The sequence below is a fragment of the Pygoscelis adeliae genome, unplaced genomic scaffold, assembly GCF_000699105.1.
Source record: "Pygoscelis adeliae isolate BGI_AS28 unplaced genomic scaffold, ASM69910v1 Scaffold397, whole genome shotgun sequence".
Taxonomy (NCBI): domain Eukaryota; kingdom Metazoa; phylum Chordata; class Aves; order Sphenisciformes; family Spheniscidae; genus Pygoscelis; species Pygoscelis adeliae.
The window spans coordinates 111,900-129,773 of NW_008825212.1; the positions used below are offsets into that span (position 1 = coordinate 111,900).

At 40.1% G+C, this 17,874-nt stretch overlaps 1 protein-coding gene across 1 annotated transcript in view; it reads left to right on the forward strand.

Moving 5' to 3' along the window:
• The first annotated feature begins 3,111 nt into the window (after window positions 1–3,111).
• EXD3 (exonuclease 3'-5' domain containing 3) overlaps window positions 3,112–17,874 on the forward strand; it is a 292,428-nt gene continuing 277,665 nt past the window's right edge. The window contains exon 1 of the mRNA XM_009329052.1: window positions 3,112–3,148. The gene's annotated coding sequence lies outside the window, so the exon portion shown is untranslated. The remainder of the gene's footprint in view (window positions 3,149–17,874) is intronic.

Below are 17,874 nucleotides of genomic sequence, written 5' to 3' on the forward strand. Positions count from 1 at the left end.
CAGCTCTGTTAGGTTACAGCTCGGGTCTTAATGCAGAGGTAGGTGCGTCGGTTCACGGTAAGAGGAGCGGGTCTGTGCATGTATACTCTGACAACCAAAGCAGTTGCTCCTGTGAATAAATAATTTTACCCAAACTTGCATTAAATAAGTTGCTGATGTGTGAAGTGATGTAGCCTGAGAGGAGAGGGGATGGGGGTGGTGGCACGGGCCACCTCTGGGCTAAATAAGAAACAGTTTGACAGAGACATTCTATTGGAATTAAGAGTGTTCTCCTGAACCAAGTTTTAATAATTTGATTCAAAAGCTAATTACTGAGCTTGTATAGTATGCCAGTGCCTTTAAAATAATTGTTTGTTTGTTTGTTTGTAACTCTCTGAGGATGCTGGATGCTATGAGAGCCTCCTCGAGAGCTCCCCTTCATAATCACGTGCACTGGAGGAGGGGATGGCCACAGAGGAACTGAGTAGTGTGTCAGAGGAATAGAATTACATTAACAGAAATAGGAGATACACTAAGTGCTGAGCATCTTGCTGTTTCACATTTTCACCTTTTAATTGAATTAATGTGTAATAAACTAATACAGTGTAGGAAAAACTATGGTAGATGTCAGTGATAAAAGTCTGAAAAGTTCTTGCGGGGAAAAATGAAAGAGGGGAGCGTGTATGTGTGGGATAAGGGAGGGCTGAAGAGAAACTCCAGTTAGATTTCTATCAGAAGAGAAATCTGGAAAGCTGTTTTACCAGAGAATAAAAGTCTTGTTTCTTTTGTGAATCTACGTGAAGGTTTGGTGTGGCAACATGACCAAATGGCATTAACTTGGGCCTGGAAGGTGAGAGTCTTGTCCCGCTGTTTGAGATCAGGAGTAGGATGTCCTTTCCCAGCTGTGTTAACTGCCTGCTGGATGATTTGAGGCAGATAATGCTTTATGGTCTACAGATAAAAATTGGGCAAGAAAACCCTGCTTACATAATTAATAATTTATTTTGTCTCAACTTTGCCACTTGCTTGGGATGATGCTTTGGGCATAGTCCTTTGTATTGGCTCTAAGTAGAAATAGACCTGTTTGAGGGTTGAGGCAATTGCTATTGTTAAAGAAATTTCTTCTATAAGAAAAAAAAAATTAATGTGTTACTAATTCTTATAGAATAATTCTCTTTGCAGTGTCTTCTGCAAGAAATAGGTGGGCCGATGAAGCTAAAGAAAGGTTAAGTGTTTTGGAATCTGATCAGACCAGAAGCAGCTAAAAATCCTTCAACTTTTGTCCGATCACCTATAGAACATGAGAGTCCTGTTCCTTCCCTGACTAACGTATTCCAGTGGCACAAAGTTGTGTGTTACCTGCACTTGAAGTTGCAACACTGTGAATTTGGAAGGAGAAGGAAATTGCTAATGAAGAAAAAGTAGATATAAATAACGGAAGAATTAAGCAAAGGAAATAAAGTTCTAATTTATGTTGTATAAGCATTTAAACAGCAACAGCACTAGAACCAATTTTGAAACTAATATATAAGGCGTGGTTAACGTTGGTGTCCTCATACGGAGCTGGGAGCTGCTGTTCCTCCGGGCCTTACCTGCCACCGCTAGTGGTGGTAGCTACCAAAATAAAAAATAGTGTCAGAGTCTCTTTTTTATGCCGTAGTACAGAAGCCAGATTCTCTGCTCAGTGCTTCAGTGTTAACCATTACTGAGTCTGTGGCGAAAGCATAGCTGCAGATTTGTATCAGTATAGGAGGGGTCTGACTCCTGCGCGTTTTACTAAGTGCATGTTGCTAAGCTTAGCATTACAGTGGTTTTTGTTATATGTTACCAAGCTAGAGCAGAAGAGCCTCTAGCTCCAAATGCATTTCATGCATTTAAATAAATTCCTCTCTATTACATCTCCAGCTCTGCCTGAACACGGTCACACTTTACGTTAAGTTTAAATGTGTGGCTACTGTCATTTTCTTTCTAATTAAAATAATGCTGTTTTATCCTATTTTATGGCTAGCTATACCCATACGATGCGATTTATTCTTGGCTGTTGCTCATCTTGCCTTCAAAAAGCAGAATGCTTTACAATACAAGGGGTTACCCTTATAGCGATGCATGTAATTGTGTGGTTCAGTTACTAATTTCAGAGGTTTTTTTGCTCTTACATTTTTCCACATTTTTTGTTCTGTGCTGAAACTTTCTGCTCTGCTGTTCAAAAGGCACTTTATGATCATTTTTGATTTTCACGCGAATTCATTGATCCTTTTTTGGGTTACATGTTCATGAAAGAAAAGTCTCTTTTTCAAAACATCTAGGACACTGTCTGTCTATCCACTGCTGATCTTTTTAATGTCAAACTCTGCCTGAACCTCCTCAAGGAATAAGCTGTTATGTCAGGAAAAAAGTTGCCTGGAACACAGCAGTGCTGTGAGGAATGTTTGAAAAAGTGAGAGCGAGCACAGGAGGAACTTTGCACTGCTTGGGAAATGCTTGCTGTATAAAACTGCTCCACGTGGGTTTTCTTAGATTATACAGTCGCCTGTAAATTTTTGGAAAATACTTCCTGGGGACTAAAATCTCCCACCGTTACAAACTAAAGGGGAATGGGTTTGGCTTTTTGAGAAGGGGAGTGCAATTTTGCTTTACAGGATAAACAGCTGCTGTTTCAGAGTGTGCGAAGCAGGTTTTTAGTAGCCATGTAGTTGAAAGCGTTATTGTTTGTTTTTTGTTCTGTAAGCAGTGGTTGCCACTGGATCATTCGGATGGATGGGAGTGGAGGTTTCCTGATGATGTTCTGTTTGTTACAGTGGATAACCTGCATGGATTAGGACGATGGTTCTCTGAATGTTTTATAACATCGGTATGGTGTTCTTGTTAGTCTTTTGTGACTCTTAGCCACATGATCTTAACATTACAGTAAAGATGTAAATGTTGGCAGGTATGTAAGGCTTCGGTTCAAGAAAACATTTGATGCCTGCCAATCTCCGTCTTTCCAAGACAGTGCTTGACAAGGTGCTTAAGTTAGGATTGCTTCAGTGGAGCGTAGGTGGTGCGTTGGTAAGCGTACAAAAAGCTCGGCATGTTAACAGGCCTGTTTGCTTCCTTGCAGCTCTCTGGTGGCAGCGGAATTCCCCCGAAATCACTCGGCAGATAACACCTTCACCCTCCTCCTTCAGGGGTGAGTTTGCTGTGTCTCTGGACCCGAGTCTGTTCAGAGGCATTTGACAGTACGGGGACAAACTCCACCTTTGGCAGGGTGGGGGCAGTACAGCTTAAGGAGTTCCTGCCCCTTTCTGGTCTTTCTCTTGTCTGAGCTTAGAAAAGGATCATTTTCCACTTCGATTACTTTGTCAACCTCTTTCACCTTATGCTCGTAGCTTGGGTGTTTGGGGGACAACGGAGTGGGGTGCCTTGGTGCGGGATGGGGTGGGAGGGAGAGCGCACCGATTGCATAGGCTGCTATGACTGTTCTGATCCCACACTGAGAAGCTGTGCCCTCATTGCATATTTATAGGTAGATCTTTAAGTGGAACAGTCCTATTCTGGCAATTTGACATCGAGGTTATTAAAATTAATTTCTGTTCTGAGGATCAGTATCAGCTTTTCTGTGTGGAGTTTGTATCTGAAAGTAATACATCTTTTGTTTGCAGGATGTTTTATTCGTTTATGTAGGTAGGTGAAAGGGAACTTGACAATAAACCAAGTACCAGTGGTACAAACTTGTAGCAAATACTGTTTCGTCCCTGTAGTTTGTGTGACCACTCTTAGATGAAGACATCCTTTCAAATAAGCAATATTTTATGGTACAGCAGTGTATTAGGGAATAGATTTATGAGGATTCCATTTTGATTCGTGAACTTCATTCATGATACTCCCTTATTTTTGTAAAGATTGATTTAACTACATCCTATGTTGAAAAGTTACCCAGCAGTTCCTTACAGATAAAGTAGATTGTGTAGAACTCGGTTTATCTTGAAAAGTTGTACTGGGTTAACTGCCCTGGGACCCGATCTGATTCAGTATCCTTTCTTCTCTCAGAATGGGAGAACTGTGATCTTTCTCTCTAGTACTACTGCCTACTGAGATATTTACTGATGAGGGCTTGCATAATACAAGGAAATATAAAATGTCTGTGCAGGAGCAGTCACCAGTTAGTGTACATCATCTGTTTTCCCCTTTTGTCCAAATGGAAACAAAGCTTGCTCTTTAATGAGACATTTCTGGAAAGTCTCATTTTGGGTTTTTATAGTCTCCCTTGTATGTGTTCTGAAATGTAGCTGCAGCTTCGTTAGAGGGCACTCCTGAATAACATGTCAGACAGCATTCACCACATACTCTAAAGAGAAAAGTCCTGATGCAAATGTAATTTGCTGCCCCAGAGTAGAAAGATGGATTACCCTATATACTTCTCTATCTTACGATGCAAGGCAAGACTGACTACGTTGCGGGCTGATTTAGTGCTTGTGCTGTATATGGAACATAGCAATGATCTATTAGATAATCCACTATAGTTTTCCAACTGTGGATTAATTAATTTAAATAACTTGCTTTTCTCGTGGCCTTTACCCCATAAACGGCCTTGATCCTAAATGTATGTCCATTTTAGAACTTTTTTTGTATTGTTGGTATCATCTTAAAAAAAATAAATCCTTTAGAAACAATAAGTTGCTTCAGAAACTCTTGGGTTTTAATACCAGCCCTTACATCAGTTCCTACTGTGCCTTTGACGAATAGCTTATTGTCTTCTTTCACTTTCCTTCTGTAATAAAGAGGATGATGATTTTTACTTTGGGAGAATCAATCAATGTATATAAATGTGCTTTGAAATCTGAAGTGTTTTATAATTTTTTAAAAATGTTGAACAAAGCAGGAGTCAAGGAAGTCAAATTTAAGACCATGATTATTGCTTAACTGCCTTGGTGTTTCTTCTGTTCTGGCAAGATTATAGAGCCAGATCATTTGCATTACTTTTGACTTTTCTTGATGTTTTTTGTCCAAGGAGAAGCATTCTTTATATGCAGGAGTCAGATTGTCTGTAAACATAAACATAATCATAACTTTGTTCAAAACATACCTTGTTTTGCTTTTAAAAAAGCATACCAAACCGGTGTAACTTGAAACGTTTTTCTGAGCAATCAGCACTGAATCATACCCACATTGGATAGGCTTGGCAAAAAGTGCACGTTTCCTATGCTGGAACCATGCCTACATAGCATAAACCTCGGCTTTTATATATTGCTTTACTTAGCCTCTAAATTCCCAGTTCTGCGTTAGCATTACTGCTAGTAGCTGGGTTCTACATAGCCACTCATCGGTGGTGCTCGTGCGCCTCTCAAAGATGAGCGAAGAGGCGTTGCGTGGGGATGTGATTTGAATAAGGTCACAGAATAGGGCAGTAACAGCTATGAACAGAAACCAGTCGTCTGGCTGACTGACCATCTCCTTACTGGGAAGTGTTCCTTCCAGCTGGGACTGGCACGTCTTTCTTACCAGGGGTTTAGCTTTGCTCAGAGGTGACAGCTGTATCGTCTATGCCTTAAAGATGGTAGGCACTGACAACCTGAGAGCTTATCAAAGCAGATGCTGTGCTATAGCCAGAAGATAGTACTTTGCTTGGTATCCTAAAGAACTATGTAGTGGTTCCATGAACTCAAATGGCCGTGAGACTCCGCTTCTCCAAAATTAAAGCAGACTAATAAGAAAAAGTAATTGTCAGGCCATCTGTTTCCTCTCCTAGTTCTTAATCTCCTCTTGCACCTTCCCTTTCTTTCCCACTAGTATAGCTCCTTGTTAGATTTTTGGCAAAGAGTGGTTGCCTGGAGTAAGGAAGGAAAGCAGAGATGTTCCTTCTCAGGAGCCCTTTGTGTCTGTCCTAACTAGAGGGTATGTGAGGAGGCAGCAGAAGCTGAGCTGAGACATGGTACCGTGTGAGTGGCTGCAGATGTATGGAAAGAAGCACTGTGGAGACACTCCTGCAGACTGTAAGGCAGTTGATTGGAACAAGGTGAGCAGCTCTTACAGTAAGGTTTTGGCTAGGTGGCCTTGCAAAACAGCTGTTGGGCTAAATGCAGGCACAACAACTTGCATACTTCCCATCTCCCACCACCTCTCATGGGAGGGTGGCAATAGCAGCTTCTCTGGGGCAAAGGCAGTGGGTCAGGGAGAGTGAGCAGCCCAGACCTGACCCTGGGGCTGTTGTGTGGCCCCCTGGATTGTCTCGGTGAGTTGGGAATAGGGCAGCAGGCAAGGCAGGCTGGATGGTCAGGCTATCAGGGATGGCATCCAAGTGACTGCATCAGCTGTAGTTTCTGAGGAAACTTTTATTTGCCTGACTGGCAAATGAAATTTAAGGTGAAATGGAATAAATAAGGACTTCCCTGGTAGAAAAAACCAAGTTACCCAGCCTAAAGCATTTTCATCTGTGGGGCTGGGGATTGTATTTTTAATGGTTTTGAAGAGCTCAGCTTTTGTGATTTCTGTAAATGATATTAGGAATAACATTTTGAATGACAGAGGCTTCAGACAAAATCTTTGCCCCCTCAGTGTTATACTCTGTCCCATTGTAGATGCCCTCTCATGTGTTTTACCACACATACAGTTTGGGTCTTCTAAAAAGTAATAGTAACATAGCAGCCAGTGACATCTACAGAACGTGCTGAAGAGGAGCTCCTGCATGCTTGTATGAAATACTTTCTTCCAGTGTTGAGTAGCATCTCCTACAAATATTTTCTCACAGAACATTTCTGTGGAACTGAAAGTTTATCTTCATGATGATTTATGTTTTGGTCTTTGTCGTTCTTTGAAGACTAGCTGGAGTGGTGTGGTGACATGTTTGCATGGGCTAGCCAATGCCATCTTCATGGCATGATGTATTAAATGTAATTACTAGAAGCTGGTGTCATCTTTGCATTAGCTCTGAAATCAGCTCCAGGTACCATCTGATTTTTATTAAAAAAGATGGTTGCAGTTCTTGGTCCCATCTGTAGTTACAATCAGTGTTATACTTAAAATGTTCTGTCAAGTTCTCATTTTTCGCTGTGCATCAGCAGCGGCTTGTCTTTTTGGGATCTGGAGACGAAATGCATGTTTCTGGGCAGTATTTTGAGGATGGCGTTGTGACTGTAGTTTCTTGAGCACCTCCCTGCTGTTAGCCTACCTCCAGATTGACATTCTGATATGGCAGGTTATTGTGTTGGTGTCAGAAGACATTGTGGGGCAAACTGCTGTCTGATATGGATAGGTAGCAACAACTGGAGAGTGTTTCCTGCTTAAATAAGAGTGAAAAAGCCACTTCTAATAGAATTTAAGGGAAGTAGAACTTGTGTTTATAAAAACACAGGAGAGGAGCATAATGGGGGAAAGTATAAATTCAGGCCAGTCTTCTGCCTAATGTAATGATGTAAACGGAGCAAGCCTCCCCTTTCTCCCCTCCTCATCCCTTTCTCCCCCCTTCCCCCCCTTTTTCTTTTTTTCAGTAGGAGCAGTTTAGCCCAGTGGTGCTGGCTGGCTGACTTGTCATAGGTTTAAGTGCCAAAAAATAAATATTTTTAAGTAAAGCAAATGCAAAACTTTGGGGATATACTTAAAACACAAAAGAAAAAAGAACAAAACTGAAGAAACCCTTTTGTGTACAGTGTCCAGAGCAATTTTAAAATGCTCTTGTTCCGTGCCTAAATAAATAGTTGTTTCAGCCAAAGAGAAATCTTTCCTATTGATTTATTACACCAATTTAGATATAAGCCCTCTGTGCAGGATTGTCAGTTTAATAGAACAGCTTTCTTTCTCCTTTCAGATTTAATCCACATGTTGTTGTATCAACAGAGCCTTTGTCTCTGCTCAGTTACGAGTTATCCTTTTTTAATAAAAAAAAAAGTGAAAACACATGTTTTTTAACAGCCCTATTACAAAAAAGCGTAGGATGGCATAGGGAGAGATGATCATCAAATAGCAACTCTGATTTGTAGGTAACTTCAAAGTGGTGCTGCAAATGAAAGAGTGAAAAATGGACCTTTCTCCTCTCATCGCAATGACTGTGGAAAGCCCAACAGTGACAGGAGGAGGCAGCATTATCTTTAGCCAGGATTTCCTAGGGTTTTTTTCTCCAGCTTGTGCAGTGGTGCTAAATACGCTCTTTTTAGTTAATGCTAATTTCCTTCCTTTTTTTTAAAGGGGGACTTATCCAGAGGTGTATGTAATTCACATTTCCTTCCTTCCTGCCTCCCTCCCCTGCAGAGAAGGATTTCTTTCTTGGACCCCTCCTGTTTTCCAAATGGAGAGGAATTGCTCTCGGGAAACTCATGAATTTGGTATTATTTCTATACTTGGTTTTGTGAGAAAACATTTATTTGAGTATCAGTGCTTACTTGATACCTACATGAGGGTTCAGAAGTGCATGTTAGAGCTGCTCGATAAAGCAGTTCACTACATCGTTTGATTATAACCTCTCTTTGGACCTTATCACACAACTAACTCCTGTAGCATCATGAATTAGTTCTGAAGATTTACTTCAATACATCCTGAACTGGCAGCTTGGTGAGCTGAATGCAGCCAAAGGCAGAACAGTTGCAATGTCTATGTCTTTGGTGCTAGCCTGGTTTCTTCCAGCTTGTGTTAGACTCCTGACAGTCGTTACAGTCTCTCTTAATTCTCTTTCAGATGTCAGCACAGCAAATCCCACCTCAGGTGTCATTATAATGATTTGCAGTGGTGTGATTTTTAAAAGAAGCTAACAATAACGTGTCTTCAACCAGAAGGAATTTGTCTGGCATTTAAAAGATGTGGCATAATCCTATTCTACTTCTCAAAGTTATAGAAGAGGCTTTAGTAGTCAGTGATGGGAAAAAGAAGGTTGCGTCCTTGCTGCCTGAAGCAGATAGCAGGCCTGGCAGTGATACTGTAGCTCTGAGGAAGGACTGGTCTTGCTATATCAGGCAGATCCCTTGGTCCACCGAGCTCTTGTAAAAAGAACACAAAATCCTTGGCTGCGTGTGTGCAGACGCTAGGAACTGTCAGCATCTTTTTGTAGAACTTAAACTGGTCTGGCTTTGTCAGAGGACAGGTAAGCCAGGCAGTGGTTAGCAGCCTGTGCTAAAAGAAACAGACTGTTCATGTTTAAGTCAGCTTAGATACTATCAAATTCTCTGGATGTTAACTCTGCAAGTGTTTCTTGCACAAGAAGAAAAAAATCCATCCCTTTGAACATGGCTGTGGAATGCAGACTTACGGGGGGTGTGTGTGTGTGTGTGTGTTTGTTTTCCTGCAGACTTGCTTTCTGTCACTGCCTGCATTTTTCTTATGAGGGCTAAGCATACCTTACCAACATAAGATAAAACATGGATCTTGGGAGGATTACACTTCCAGGCTCTCTCAGACAGTCTCCTTTCCTCAAGTCTGCATTCTACCAAGTTAAGTTCTCTAAACTTTGGTACTAGTGGATATTTAGATTAGTTTTTTTTCCTTTTCAGTTTATCACTGTTCTTAATGGCAGCTAGCCATTATTACTTCTCAAAACAGCTTAGAACTTGAATCTTTCCAGAGCAGTGGTAAATGAAAGGGGTATTCGGCTAGCAAGAACAATTTCTTTATAGGTGGATTTTGCAGGGCATTGTACTATGTTGTGCTTTCATCTAAAATATCCTTGGGCAACCTCATCCAACTTTGAAGTTGGCCATTCTTTGAGCAGCCGATTGGATTGGAAACCTCCAGAGGTCCCTCCCAAACTAACTTACTCTGTGATTCTGTTTTCTGGTAGAGTTCTGGCAAAGATGCTTCTTTTGGCTTCATTTATATCTCCCTTCATGCTCAACAGCTTTCATCATGTTCCCATCATAAGCAGTTCTTTAAACTGAAGTGATGTGTAAACATCAGGAACAGTTTCTAAACTGAAACATGGGTTTCCTTCCTTCATAGTTTAGATTGTTTTTTATGCTGCCATATGAAGAATCAATTTTCTGTTATTGCTATTTATTAAGAGATAATAACTTTTTTTTTGTCCTCAGACACAAATGTTTTACCATGGGGCAATACAAAGGATAATTTTCTAAAAGCTAATGGGTCTTGTTCTTAGGTTATCTTTGTTCCTTTTCACTCTTTCTTTGTTGGGAAGCTGCAGAAGAAGGAAAGACAAAGAGAAAAGCGCCTTGTTATTTGGTATTTATAAGACTATATCGTTACTGCATTTTGAGTGAGTGTTGTATTTTTGAGTTAAAAACTGAAGTTAAGAAAAAGATACTATTTTTATGGATATTGGAACCTATTATTCAAACACTTTAGCTCATACTTAACTTTATGCTGTACAGTATTTTGCTTAAAATTTAAGCAGTTGCTTAAGCACTTTGAATAGTAATGAATTTAATAATGTGTCTTAGTAATTCAAAAACTGTATGCTTGACTAGGGAATGCTGACAGTTTGTTGGCTTGCTTGGATTTACGATTTTATTCTGAGGGCAGAACAGGATGGTGGGGCAATTAGATGGAGTTACATATACCAAATGTATAATTTATCACATGTGTAGTCAACTTCAGTTTTGAGTAATCTTGTAGTTCATGCTTGCTGTATGTTCAGACTTTAACCTCTCTGTTTAGATTGCCAACGTGGTGCCAATTAGTGGGACTGTGATGTGGACACTAAGGAATATAACTCACTTCACATGGGTTACCAAACAGCTAGCAGATGTTAAGCTAATGGTTCTTGGCTACTACCGGCCTGACTTGGATTTCAACCCAGAGGTGAAAGAATTTATTTTGCTCCCATTACCATTTCCCTTGGGCCATATTGTCCCAAGCATCGAGAATTTCTTCAACTTGCTCTGGAAGATGATGTAAACATTTCCCCTCCCCCTTAAACCTGTTCTCACGGTGTCTTCTATGTTCCTTTATTTTTATGTTAATTTGCCGCCTTTGGTATTTGTTATTCTACTGGTAGGCTTTATGATAAATGGTAAATGAAAATGTAAACACTTTAAACATAACACTGAAATTCTTAACAGAAGCCTGTGCTGAGTGTGTGGTGTGGTTCACGTGCCGTACCTGAAGCTACATCTCAGAGATGTGACAAGAAGTCTACCCTGTGATTACTGTTACTACTTTGAGTAACAAAGGCCGTAGAAAGCGGTGGGTCTGGCTTGTCTGGGATCCTGCCTTTCTTTGTTCTCATTGCTGGATATTGTACTCTCAAACCCTGTAAAAAGTGTAACTGCAAGGCCCATAGTTTTCCTTCTAGGGATGAGTCAATGCTGAATAACTAACTGGCAGATTCTGCAGCTTCTTTGGTGTGATTTAGAGCAGTAGGTAGTAGTTGTTACTCAAGACGATTTAAAATATGATGTGAAATACGGTCTAATAACTGGAAAACATTCATCACTCACTTTATTTTCTGTGCTCTTTCAAGTGATAGGTATGATAAGGAGGTCTTTGTCTATATAAACCTTAGCAGCTTCAGGAACAGAGGTAGGGTTAATGGAGCGCTTAGCTGAATGAACAATAACACTTAAATACTTATTGATGCCTAAATCCTGTTTTATAACTTGCTGTATAGTCATCTGACATGTTTAACCGGTGTGTGTAATATTAGGGCTGGTGCTTTTTGTTCTCTCTCTGGTAACTTTGTCTTTCCTCCTTTGAGGATTTAGCCTTTGACCTAAAAATGTTGTCTCTAACATTATGTCCAGCATTCAGTTTTTCAGCGATTTCCTTGCCTTGCTCATTTAATACTTTGGTAGAAGGCAGTAGTATTAGCATAACAGATGTCTGAAAAACAAAAATCATGTGCTTAATGAGAAGTTTTCAGTCATAGTTTATTTCCTTACTGATATGCTATTTTGGGGTGTCAGACTTGATCAGCGTCAACATGAACACCAGCAGGAAGAGTTGGTGAGGGTTAAATAACTGTCATAGTTATTTTTCAGTGATCAATGAAAATAAACCGCTTGCAAGGTCCTGTCATTTGTTGCTTTTCTTCAAGGTTCTAAAGCGAATGTTTCCTTCAGTGATGCATTTGATCCTGAACTTCCAAAGAGAGCAATTATTTTTAATTTCTTGAGATGAGAAGAACTGTTTTGGTCCTGTGGATTCATCTTTCTAGATGTTTATGTATTTACTAAGGGCAACATAACAGAAGTAATGCCAACAGTTATTCTGTACTTAGATGATGAATAATAGCTAAATACCAATTATCTTTCTTGAAGAGTAATTAATAACCTTCACATTTTCTGTAGAATGAACGGGAAAACTCAACACGATAAACTGAGAAAAAAGCTGAACTATCCGCTTTTCAAGAGTGGCAGGTTATCAAGTGTCAGGTTTTGGATGATGGGAAACAAAATCCAACACCAGTTTGTAACTACATTTGCTCTTCTCTTTCTCAGTATCTAGGTAAGTTATTCAGACCAATAGATGCAGCCTTTCTCTAGTGATTTCACTGGCTTTCTTCCCCTCTAGACTTCCATATATCTCTGTATGATAAATTACTCTTCTTTGGGTTTTTTCCTTTTGAGAGACTTAAGAGCTGATGATCAGGTCCATTCTCATGTGTATTTTAGTGTATAGGTTCAGGGACACATTGAAATTCTAATAAATACGGAAAAATTTCAAAGTACATTGTCATGTTCATATAAATTTCTCAAATATATACCAGTTAACCCCAAAATCAAGACACCAGATTTCTCTCCTTCCCCTGGGGTTGCTGGCTTAATTAGTATAGGCTTTGTCTGTCGTCTGTAGTGACTGGTAGAAAATAAACTTGCTGGTTCTTTTTTCCTATAATTTTTGTTGGCAAATAATAGCCAAACTTCTGAAGAAAAACTTCAGAGGTCCAGAAGAAACTAAAATGCTCGATGCAAGAATTTATTCGATAATCATTCAAGCAACACTTCCCAGCTCTTCTTGAACATAGCTGTTTTGTTTTATCACTGAAACTTATACCCACGGTGTTCACTTTGTCATTGAAAATTTTCATCATATGACAGTTTTTCCCCTTAGATTAACATTGATATAACATGAAAAAAGAAGAAAATTGGACCAAATGTGTATGTATTTCTAGACAGACTCTGAAATCATAAGAAATAGGGTGGATGACTTAGGGAGTCTGGTTTTTATGTACGACTGTTGAATAGGGCTATAAGAAAGTTGATGGGAGGAAAACATCAATTGGAACACCCTAGTACCAAGTTATAGGTTACATAAAAATGACAGAGTGGTTCAAACCCATGGGGGAATAGTGCGGGTGTCTTAAAGCTAAATGTCAAATTGGGAAAATAACTCTATTAACAGAATCCTTAAGATGTGGAATTCTTGGAACTTGTAGATAGGAAAAGTATAGAATAATACAGAGTATGTAGCTTAAAAGTAGGAAAAACAGTGGGAGAAAACCAGCACCCCAGTCCTCTTAGGCATCAAGAATGACACCTTTGGGAAACAACTCATCAGGGAATCCAGAGAGAGGAAGATACTTTTGACTTTCTCCTGGGAATTGTGCAGAACTTGGTACAAAATTTTACTGCCAGTGTCCCTCCGTAAGTGTGAACACAAGTGTACTTAGAGATCCTTGCAGAAGTAATCTAAGCCAAAAACTTCAGTGAAGTGATACTTGATTTCAAAAGGGAAAGTACATCAGAATGAGGAAGCATGTTAAAAAGAAACTGAAAGGAGCAGTGAAAAGGGTGAAATGTTTGTAGGTAGTGTGAAGATTATTTAAAGGCATTATACTGCAGAGCAAATGCCTTGGCCCTGTCAAAAGCTGGTTGAGAGAGAGAGAAGTTATGATGTAAAACAGCAGGGAAGAAAGGCTGTAGAGTCAGAGGCATCCTTCCAAAAGCTGAAGTCATGACAAAGTGAGGAAGACAGAAAAGAACAAACGCTTTGAAACGCCAAAAACTTAGAGGAACAGCTTTCAGAAAGTATAAAAAGTAACAGTTCTTTTCCAAATATGCTGGGAATAAGAAGCCTGTCTAAAAGTTTGCAAAACCCCTTGAAGACTAGGGTGTGAAAGAATCACTTGCAGAAGGTGGAGCAGAAAGAAACAAATGAGTTTGAGGCATCTATGCTCCTCATGGTTTCTTTACCAGAACCCATCTCAAACCCAGCTATTAATGGAAGAATTTAAGAACGCAGTGAGCAATAACTGGCTGCAGGGACCAGGATGTTAGGGCCCAGGAGGGATTCAAGGGAGAAACTGTTGAATTATTAACACTTGTGTGCAATCTTTCAATGAAAACCTCCTCAGCCCTATTAGAGAATAGATAGGGCTGATACGATGCCAACTTGCAAAAGAGTTCCAGGGAGCTTGGAGAACAGCAGAAAGAAATCTGGCTTTGTATTATGCAGCGTCGTCAAAAGAATAACATAGATTATAATTATTTGGCACATGATTTTATATGAACATGGACGAGTCAACATGTCTTTTGTAAAAGGAAGTTGCACTTGACGAATCTTCAAGGACTTGAAAGGCTCAGCAGACATCTGGATTAGGGTGTTCTAGTGTGTATGGTATCCTCAGATTTTCAAACAGCTTCTGACGTGGTCCTTTGCTGCGGCTTCTTAAGGCAAGTGGTCTTTCTGGTGATAAGAGATAATGGTCTTTAGTAAACCAGTGACTGGTTAAAAGGTGAGGAAATGAGTGACAGAGGAGTCATGAGACCTGTGCTGTTTAACAGTCTCACAGATGATCTGAGGAAGGCAATGAATAGAGAAATAACAAAGTCTGAGTGATTTAGAAGTACTTTGGCATAGTCAACTCTAAAGCTGCAAAAGTACTTACCTTATGGTACTGTTTCATTGGAAAATAAACTAGCAGGTTCAACTCGGCGTCAGTAAATGTAGAGTAACATGTGAGAAAATGGAATTATCTCTGTTCACAGCTATGGTAAACGAGGTACTGCCTCCCCCAATAACAGATTATGGATCAGCTTGCACATGAAGAATGTCTGGGCCTGAAGAAAAGATGCCTGTGTGGGACAGAAGATAAGCAATCATTCCCCATTTCTCCTTCATTCCCTAACAAAAAGTAGGTATGTCAAATGGAAGTAGGAAGTTCAAAACATACGAAAAGAAGTACTTCTTTGCATGGTGAATACGTGGCAGCTGTTGCAACAAGACTCTGGTGCTGAGAGTTTGCATGAAAGCGGTTGGATATATTCTTGGAAGAAAGGTCTAAAAAGTCTGTTTTATACCAATACAGAAGACCTGGCATGTGGAAATCTTAAGCTACGAGTTTTGCAGGCTTGGGGAATGTGTTGGGAAATATAGCTGCCCGGTTCTCTTCCTTAGGCATTGGCCACTGACCACTGTCCAAGACACGATACTGGCTAGATGAAGATGCGATCTTACTTGGTAAGGCTCGTCTTTGGTGCCTTATTCTCTTTAATTGTATTTTGCTATTTCTGTACTTGTCTGTTCCACCCACTCCCTCCTCTCTCAGATGCTCCTCCTACAAAATAAATGAAGTTTGTTTTTATGAAAACACACTTTTTTGTCCTTTTTTTTTTGTGTAGTACATTGAGTTGTCATGTGTGTAACTTAAGTTTATTGTGTTTGTCTACAGACTTCTTGGACAGAAAATGGAGCTGCTGCTTAAGCATTTCCATATGTGTTCAGCCATATTGTTCAGCTATATTCTTTACCTAATAAACTTGTAAAAATAAATATCTTTAAAGTGTTATTTTTATGTGTTGGTAAAGAGTTAATGGAAGCAGAAAATGTTCCAGACCAGCGTTTGTCCCTACTGTGGATGGTAAGAAGTCTGTGTCATGTCCTGCTAGTTTTTAAGCAACCTACATCTTCATCTCTATGAATTTGATGGCCGATTAGTTGATCCCTCCAGGAGACTTAGTTGAATACAATCCTCCTGACATTTGAACACAGCAGAATACTTGAATGTTAGCAAGTTTTCCATTTATAAGTGAGTTGTTTGTTAAAAGTGGAGAGAACAATCCCAACTCTGCCAAGTACATGCTAGGCGTATGCAGCCCTGCTGGCCTCAGACATAACGTGTTGTCAATTTTGTTTTTATTTAGGGCAGATTTGCAAAGCTGGTGTGTTGACAGAGACATAAGGGAGTGTGTGATATGTCCCATCTGTGCAAACTCAATTTTCTATATGCTGTCTTGCACAGATGGTATGTTTTTGTATGGGTTTTTGTTTCACACTTTAAGCTGAAGAAGCCAGGTTTGAGGAGATGTGCTGTATTAATTTAGTCACTTGAAAACTCGAGATAGCTTGTTGGAGAAGGGGTAGGTGACAGGAAGGAGTGGTCACCTCTGTCTTCTGAATCAGCCCACGTCCCCCCAGCTTTTCCCACTCAGCAGGTAAAACTCTGTTTCCACTTTTGAATCCATCTGTGGAGTTGAACCATTTATCACTGTAGGAGGAAGTTAATAGGAGTCCTGACATGGAGAATGTTATCTCCTTGCCTTCTGCGTGAAAAGATGCTTATATGGGAATGAAAATTGTGGCAGTTGCTCTAACGTTGTCTGCTTTCTAGTTCCCAGCTTTTCCGTCACCAGAAGTGAATGAAATAGGAACAGTGGGGTGAGGTTTGAAGAGCCCAGTATTGAGGCAATGTCTGTAACCTTTATGTACAAGAAGAAATTAGTTCTAGACTCCTTCAGGGTGTGGGAGGAAACTTGTGATGCTCTAGGAGCCTGTTGATTGTTCCTAGCTAAAATTGGCCAACGTCTCCTTAATGTGGCTGTGAGAAGTACGGAAAGCAGAATGGAGGCAAGGCTTTCTAATGTTGAGGCATGGGGGTGCTCTAGAAGTACATCATGGTCTGTGATGCGTGGTCACCCTTTGGTAGCATGCCAAGATCATATATGACTTTGTCTAAGTTGAATTCAGAGAGGTGAAACCAGAAGACAATCATCAAAATGAGAACTTGGGTGAGAATTCAAGTCTGGTTTGGAGCTCATTATTTTTGAGGGAAGCTGCACAGAGTGCTCAATAGAATCTGATATGCTTAGGAGTAAGGGGATCTGGGTGGCTTTGAAGAGTATCCTCGGAGGAAATATTATTAAAAGCACAGTTTATTGGTAATGAGATGAGAACACTGGCTGAAGAGGCAATGCTGTTGTGCCAGGGCTGCAGGAGGTAAGCTCAGGTTCTGCAAAAGAGTTGCTGGTACAGATGCTGCTTTGTGCGAAAGAGGGAGGGAGTTGGATAACGTGTGATTTGCCATCCCTTGGCTGAGGTTGACTTACAGCTGAAAACTGAGAACCAGTTAGTCAATAACCAACGAGAGCAGGGTGGCAGAAGGAGCAAAGATTTAGGTTCACTGCCCTGGCCTGCGTTCAGTCTTTATGAAAGTAAGAGCGCAGCTATGTTCTGTGATAGCTGCTGTGTTACCTTCTAGACATCGTTCCATGGTCGGTATCTAATCATGCATTGAGGCATTTTGGCATATACTGTAGAACCTGGATGAAGGAAATCTCCTTTGCAGTAGTTAGTCTCTTGTGACAGCAATAGCTAAGGTTGTAAAAGAGATTCCGGGGTTTTTCTTGTGTTTACCAATTGAATGTTTGTTTTGTTCCCCACCCCCTGTAACTTCTCAGACTTCTCTTTGCTCAAAGGTATAAATCTTCTTTCAGAAATACTATCAAAGAAATCCATCTTGTCTACAGTGTTTAACACATAAGTAGGTACCTACCTCTCTTAGATATACCTCCAAGAAAATAGCAGAAATTGAAAACTACTCTTGGAAAGCACCATGGAAGAAATATTGCTTCTGGTGAGTTTAAAAAGTTTTTGACCTTTTACCAAATATAGGGATTTTAAGACTGGAAGTGATGATTAGAGCAGTAGTTTCCTCTCTTGTGTAACATCTTCTACCACTGTTTGCATTTTTACATATCTAGTCTCTGTATACAGACTTCCTTTACTGTTTTAGGATTATTTTTGAAAGGCAGAATTCTT